This window comes from Lithobates pipiens, unplaced genomic scaffold (assembly GCF_037356315.1).
Source record: "Lithobates pipiens isolate NorthernLeopardFrog02 unplaced genomic scaffold, aLitPip1_a1.2 Scaffold_30, whole genome shotgun sequence".
NCBI lineage: Eukaryota > Metazoa > Chordata > Amphibia > Anura > Ranidae > Lithobates > Lithobates pipiens.
In genome coordinates, this window is record NW_027507791.1 from 136,214,689 (window position 1) to 136,222,771 (window position 8,083).

Sequence of the window (8,083 nt, forward strand, 5' to 3'; positions counted from 1 at the left end):
CCTTGATACCTTTGCCCCCAGGGGATTAAATATAGAGTTCGATTTGAACTGTTTCATTAGCGATTTTTAGCCCCCTAACTGGATATTCTTTTATGTGCGATTTCGTGTTATGATGCTTTTATGTTCTGGTAATATTTTAATTTTTTACACACCTCTTAAAGTGATATTTCGATACCTTGTTATATACTGATATCCTAATCCCATGGGATTTCTAAGATATGCTCCCATGGGTTTAGGCCAAATATTTTTATGCGATTTTATGCATTTTAATTTTCTAGATTTTAAGTAATCTGCTATGCTTGTATGTCATCCCTAATATGGACGTCATCTCCGTGTCCCCATAAAATTATATTTTTAATCTGCTTAGTAATCTCTTTTTTGGACATTATCCTATTTTAAAATTAAAATTCTTTAAAAAAAATTATTTTAATTACTCTGTCTCTCAAATACAGCTGTCTATGCATAGTTTTTTGTACCTGTATCTATTGATATAAGGTATATTTATTTTTTCTGACCGGTCATCCACAATCCTTGTTGATTTAATAGGATGTATTAATATCCATTGGTCCTTTGTTTGGCGCGGTTCTATACTCTTGCTTTATCTAATTTTTGCTTTAGTCACTATCGATATAAAACCACTGCCCTATATGTTGCCAAACCACCAAAAACATGGCCGCCTACATAGTTTAAAATAAACTCCGACAAAATGGCCGCCAGACGTGCTCTATCGCTTCACATTGCTAGAGTGACAGATGACAAGTTTATATTATGGCACGGCGCTGTTTATATCTATGACTAAGTTATAACTACTTTTCGAGTTTGCCAAATTTAGAACAATGCTCGTTTTAACACCTCCTTCGTCCCTGTATTTATCTCCCTCGTTGCGCTGCTGTTTATTAATGCTACACAGGTCTAGATGGGAGGTCATCCAGTGTATCTAATTCTAACTGGCCCGCCCCCATTAGCATTTCTATGCTTACACAGCGGAGCATCGGCATACTAATTAAATGGGCGGCGGAGTCCCGCCCAGTACACCTTTAAGTCACTTCCTGTACCCTGTGTAAACATCCCAGTTGAAGTCTCCACGACGTAACGCGTAGGAACCCGGAAGTGACGCCCATATCCGGTTTAAACTTTATGCTGTCTGTCTTATGTGCTTATCCATACTTCGCTTGTGAGTAGTTTTAAACCTTTTTAATAAAATTGATACATGTTTGAAATACTACACTATGGCGGTCCTCTTTAATCCATTTCCTTGAGTTTACCTGCCATTCATGAGGAAGTTAGAGAAGTCTCCCAAAGATTGTGTTACACAGCCGTCTCTGCAATCATCCTGATGTCCATTACTTATTTTGCTGTTTACCCACAGCAGTGAGGTAATTACATAGCATTTGCACTTTCTGCACGGACCATCACGGATGGATTGACTGCCCAGCACGTTGCACGTTTTATTTAGTGTGTTTACTGAATTGCACGATTTGATCTGATTGTGTATGGGACATTTTAATCACGTTGGTAACTTGGATTTAATATTTTATATATATTTTTTCCTCCTTTTTTTATATACCTGTTTTTTGCTCCATTTTTTATACCTTGTAACAAGTCTCACCCACTTTATATATATATGTATTTTAGTCTATATGATAAACTTGCGTCTGTTTGCACATAAAGTCACTTTATGATTTACGCACTAGTTATCACCTTAACATATGCACAGATATCTGTCTTTGCTCCACTTTGTACATATTGTAATAAGTTTACACACTCTATATATGGATTTTAGTCTATATGACAAATTTGCGTCTTTTTGCACATAGAGTTATCTTATGGTCTTTACACTAGCTATTACTCTAAATATATGCACAGGGGCATTTTTTGACTTATTTATGCACAGTTGCACTTTATATAATTTTATAATCGCATATTTGTGGCTTACTGCGATTATTGTATGGTTTGAAATTAGCGCATCACATTTTTTATTCTAATTTTCAGCAGTGAGAGACAACTCATTTAGTGACTGCTGCTTTTTTCACTAGCTATTTTCACTTTTTCCATAGAGCGCAGAAGTCTCTAGATACACATACTACACGTTTTATATAAACTTTTTTTTCCTTCCGCTGCAAATATGGAGGTCTTCTCTTTTTTAGAAAAAAGAGAGATCAACTTAGAAGAAGTATTTAATGCCACCAATATAGAGACCAAATCTAAGAATAATAGCGTGGAGCAACTAACCAAAAAATTGAGATACAATATGGAAAAAAGAGTGAGCTTATGGTGGGACACTACTACCTTCGAACAGTATCTGAAGGATGGACTAGTCCCTAGACGGTTAAGGTGGGATGTACCACCTAATGATGGACTGATGGACCAGGAGTCAATAGACGAATGGTTCAAATTCTTCAACGAAAAAGGACTGGAGCTATTACAATTCCTGATTAAAAGAAAACAGAGAAAGATTAGGATGGTTGAACACAATATTGAACAAATCAAAAATGATCTGGAGATACATAAAGATTCTGCGGAATTCCTCACATTGACAACACAGCTTAATAAAGACCTGACTAAAAAAGATAAGGAGGTCCAAACAAGGAAGAGCAAAAAATATGCTAGAGACATAGGGGATTTTAAAAATGACCAGGTCTTCAGGTGGCAGGGCCAGCTGGGACGGTTAGATCCCATCTCCGCTTACTCAACACCTGAAAGACCTGTAAGAATAGAGACCTTATTACCTCCAACTAACTCCACCAGAGTACCTTATAAGGTACCACCTACAAGTGGACAAACAAAGAATGTAACTAATGAGTCTCCAATGAGGAATAAACCCAATGTGGGACAGAATCACCCCAAACAAGCAACACCCCAATATCCAGAGAGAAGGCCCCCGTACAATTCTCATACGCCAAAAAAGGGGTGGAAAAAACCTCACTGGAAAAAAGCTCATAACAAGAGGGGGAATCAGGATGACCAGTGGCATCACCCCTCCTATGAACAGCCTAGAGCTCCCCACTATCCTCCTCAAAATAGGAACCCTGTCCCATATTACGATTACAATCCAAGAGAGAGAGAGGATTGGGGACCAGCACAACCCTATTACCGACCCTACGATCAGTATTCAGTCCCTACTTATAATCATTATGCACCATTAAGGGACTATCGTGAGAATGAAAGGGAAGACCAGTACTATCAAACTTACTATCCCGATCCAAATGTAAATAGGGCTTTTTTAGGAAGAGGCCCGGATCATCATACTCCGAGGGTGAGGGATGTGCAGGGAGACAGAGAACGAAGTCCAAAAAGAAGAGAGGAAGAAGAGCAGGAGCGAGAACTCAAGCGAAAAAGAGAGTAAAAGGAGAAGGAGTATTCAACTTGAGTGGCATCTCGCTAACAACAGAAGAATTAGCAGTACTAGATAAAGGCCTCAAGTTTGCCCCTAAAAAGAACCTGAATAAATTTGAAACCTATGTAAACATCCAGAAGTACATAAGGGGCTTAAATATGAAAAAATATTTTTTGAACAACCCCAGAACCACTTCTGCTCCTCTACCTGATGACATCAAACATAGCACTTTTAAGAATAAATCTGTTTTTAACCCCCAAATTAGCAATAACAAATTTGTAGACGTTTTTAAGAAAATTGTTGCAGAAGATTTAAAAAACCTTGACACTAAGAAACATATAGAACCGAACCATATGAGATGTGGAATGAAACGCCTCAGTGAGCGGAAAGATGTGGTGATCCGTCCAGCCGACAAAGGTGGAGGCATTGTAGTCTTGTCCAAAACGCAATATAACGACAATATGGCAAAATTGCTGAGTGACACTAAGACTTATACCACTCTACCAAAAAACCCTATCTTTAGAGGAAGAAAGGAGCTTGAACTTGTAGTACATCTGGGTTTGAAAAAAGCAATTTTGAGCAAAAAAGAAGCTCAATATCTCATACCAGAAGCAGCAAGAACACCTATTATTTATTACCTACCTAAAATTCATAAAGACAAGACCAACCCTCCACCTAGACCCATAGTAAATGGGATAGATTCCCTTACTTCAAGGATGGGATCCTACATAGATAACTTTTTACAGCCAACAGTACAGAAGACTAAGGCTTATCTCCGTGATACTAAGCACGTTTTACAGATTTTAGAAGAGTTTACACATGATGGACCTTTTATTTTGGTCACGGCTGACGTAACTTCGCTCTATACCATAATTCCCCATCATGAAGCATGCGAGGCTGTTAAGTGGGGTTTGAGAAACCACTCTGACCTCATTTGCTCTCAACGTAAATATTTAGTTAAATGTCTCGACTTTTGTTTAAAAAATAATTATTTTTGGTTTAATAGGACGTTTTATCACCAAACCACAGGCGTGGCCATGGGGGCTAAATTTGCCCCTAGCGTGGCCGGTTTATTTATGGCTAGATGGGAAGAGAACGCAGTATTTCCAAACCCACCCAAAGAACTAGTGCTATATAGGCGTTATATTGACGATATCTTAATACTTTGGAAAGGGAGTAGTGCCAGTCTTAATTTGTTTCAACAAAAATTAAATGAGAATAACTTGAACATAAAACTGACCTGGAATGCAGATGAGAAGGAAATAGTCTTCTTGGATTTACTAATTTTACAAAGAGACGGGAGAATAGAAACTAAGACACATTTCAAAAGTGTAGATAAAAATAGCTATCTCCCGCTGACAAGCTGCCATCACCAAAACTGGCTTTTTAATATCCCTAAAGGGCAATTTATGCGCCTACGGAGAAACTGTAGCAAAAAAGAAGTATTCCTTGAACAAGCTGAGTCCATGGGACAGAGATTCCAGGAGAAAGGTTATGACAAGAGTATAATCCAAGAAAAAATATCAGAAGTGGAAAAGTTGGACCGGGAACATCTCCTTAAAGATACGAAAACACAATATAAAGATAAAAAAGGCGTAGAAGGTGCAATAATTTTGGATTATAATAACCAATATAAAAATATAGAAAGAATAATCAAAAAAACACTGGCACATTCTCTTGAATGATAAGGATTTGCACGCAGTTCTACCCCCTAAACCGAAGTTTATTTATAGACGCGCCCCTAACCTCAGAGACATGCTAGTCAAAAACATACCCGACCCTCCCGTGAATAACTTTACGTTTTTCACGGGGAAAGGTTTCTTCCCCTGTAAAAGGTGCTTAGCGTGCCCTAGAGCAAGTAAACCGAACAAAGTCTTTGAATTTCTAGCCACAAGTACCGGTAATACTCACAAGGTTAAAGATTTTATTTGCTGCAACACAGTAGGCGCTGTTTACGTTTTAGAGTGTAGCTGCGGCCTGCAATATGTAGGCCGCACAAAAAGGCCTTTAAAAACTCGACTGAAAGAGCACATACAGAATATACAGAAGGGGTACGATAAACATAATGTTTCTAAACATTTCGCTATCCACCATAATAGAGACCCCAAGCATTTGAAATTCTGGGGCATTGTCCCCTACGTCAAACATTGGAGGGGAGGGCACAAGGTGAGGACCTTGAGTCAGATAGAGTCCAAATGGATATATACCCTTGATACCTTTGCCCCCAGGGGATTAAATATAGAGTTCGATTTGAACTGTTTCATTAGCGATTTTTAGCCCCCTAACTGGATATTCTTTTATGTGCGATTTCGTGTTATGATGCTTTTATGTTCTGGTAATATTTTAATTTTTTACACACCTCTTAAAGTGATATTTCGATACCCTGTTATATACTGATATCCTAATCCCATGGGATTTCTAAGATATGCTCCCATGGGTTTAGGCCAAATATTTTTATGCGATTTTATGCATTTTAATTTTCTAGATTTTAAGTAATCTGCTATGCTTGTATGTCATCCCTAATATGGACGTCATCTCCGTGTCCCCATAAAATTATATTTTTAATCTGCTTAGTAATCTCTTTTTTGGACATTATCCTATTTTAAAATTAAAATTCTTTTAAAAAAATTATTTTAATTACTCTGTCTCTCAAATACAGCTGTCTATGCATAGTTTTTTGTACCTGTATCTATTGATATAAGGTATATTTATTTTTTCTGACCGGTCATCCACAATCCTTGTTGATTTAATAGGATGTATTAATATCCATTGGTCCTTTGTTTGGCGCGGTTCTATACTCTTGCTTTATCTAATTTTTGCTTTAGTCACTATCGATATAAAACCACTGCCCTATATGTTGCCAAACCACCAAAAACATGGCCGCCTACATAGTTTAAAATAAACTCCGACAAAATGGCCGCCAGACGTGCTCTATCGCTTCACATTGCTAGAGTGACAGATGACAAGTTTATATTATGGCACGGCGCTGTTTATATCTATGACTAAGTTATAACTACTTTTGGAGTTTGCCAAATTTAGAACAATGCTCGTTTTAACACCTCCTTCGTCCCTGTATTTATCTCCCTCGTTGCGCTGCTGTTTATTAATGCTACACAGGTCTAGATGGGAGGTCATCCAGTGTATCTAATTCTAACTGGCCCGCCCCCATTAGCATTTCTATGCTTACACAGCGGAGCATCGGCATACTAATTAAATGGGCGGCGGAGTCCCGCCCAGTACACCTTTAAGTCACTTCCTGTACCCTGTGTAAACATCCCAGTTAAAGTCTCCACGACGTAACGCGTAGGAACCCGGAAGTGACGCCCATATCCGGTTTAAACTTTATGCTGTCTGTCTTATGTGCTTATCCATACTTCGCTTGTGAGTAGTTTTAAACCTTTTTAATAAAATTGATACATGTTTGAAATACTACACTATGGCGGTCCTCTTTAATCCATTTCCTTGAGTTTACCTGCCATTCATGAGGAAGTTAGAGAAGTCTCCCAAAGATTGTGTTACACAGCCGTCTCTGCAATCATCCTGATGTCCATTACTTATTTTGCTGTTTACCCACAGCAGTGAGGTAATTACATAGCATTTGCACTTTCTGCACGGACCATCACGGATGGATTGACTGCCCAGCACGTTGCACGTTTTATTTAGTGTGTTTACCGAATTGCACGATTTGATCTGATTGTGTATGGGACATTTTAATCACGTTGGTCACTTGGATTTAATATTTTATATATATTTTTTCCTCCTTTTTTTATATACCTGTTTTTTGCTCCATTTTTTATACCTTGTAACAAGTCTCACCCACTTTATATATATATGTATTTTAGTCTATATGATAAACTTGCGTCTGTTTGCACATAAAGTCACTTTATGATTTACGCACTAGTTATCACCTTAACATATGCACAGATATCTGTCTTTGCTCCACTTTGTACATATTGTAATAAGTTTACACACTCTATATATGGATTTTAGTCTATATGACAAATTTGCGTCTTTTTGCACATAGAGTTATCTTATGGTCTATACACTAGCTATTACTCTAAATATATGCACAGGGGCATTTTTTGACTTATTTATGCACAGTTGCACTTTATATAATTTTATAATCGCATATTTGTGGCTTACTGCGATTATTGTATGGTTTGAAATTAGCGCATCACATTTTTTATTCTAATTTTCTGTAATCCACAGTGCTGCTCTGGATGGTCATCTGTGGACTCGGAGGTCTGCAATGCTGGATGCACAGTGCTGCAACTGCTACTAAGTGAAGTATGCTACAGACTTGTATAATGGGTAAAAATTCCTGCACTACCATGTAAAAAGCATGAAAAATGAACTGCTGCAAACACAGAGTGTGGATCAAACTGTATCCACTGAAAATAATATTAAATTAAAAGAGTGCTGTTGCACTGTTCTAAGGAATAAAATAATAAAATAGTAATATGATAGAAGAAATAGTAATAAAGATGCAGTGAGAAAAATACATTACTATAATCAGCAGTACTGGTGTAAAGCCAGTAAGTGCAGAGTGCAACAGATATAATATCTCGGTATAGGGGAAAAATGGGTTTTGATAGTACTAGAACAAAGTAAAATTAAAATTAGATTAAAGTGCAGCAAAATTTCATATAATAAAATCCTGTGCAGGAAAGGTGAGTCAATACCTTTACCTTTCAATTAAAGTGTTATGTAACATCAAAAAAACTTACACATAGTGCAAAAATGCTA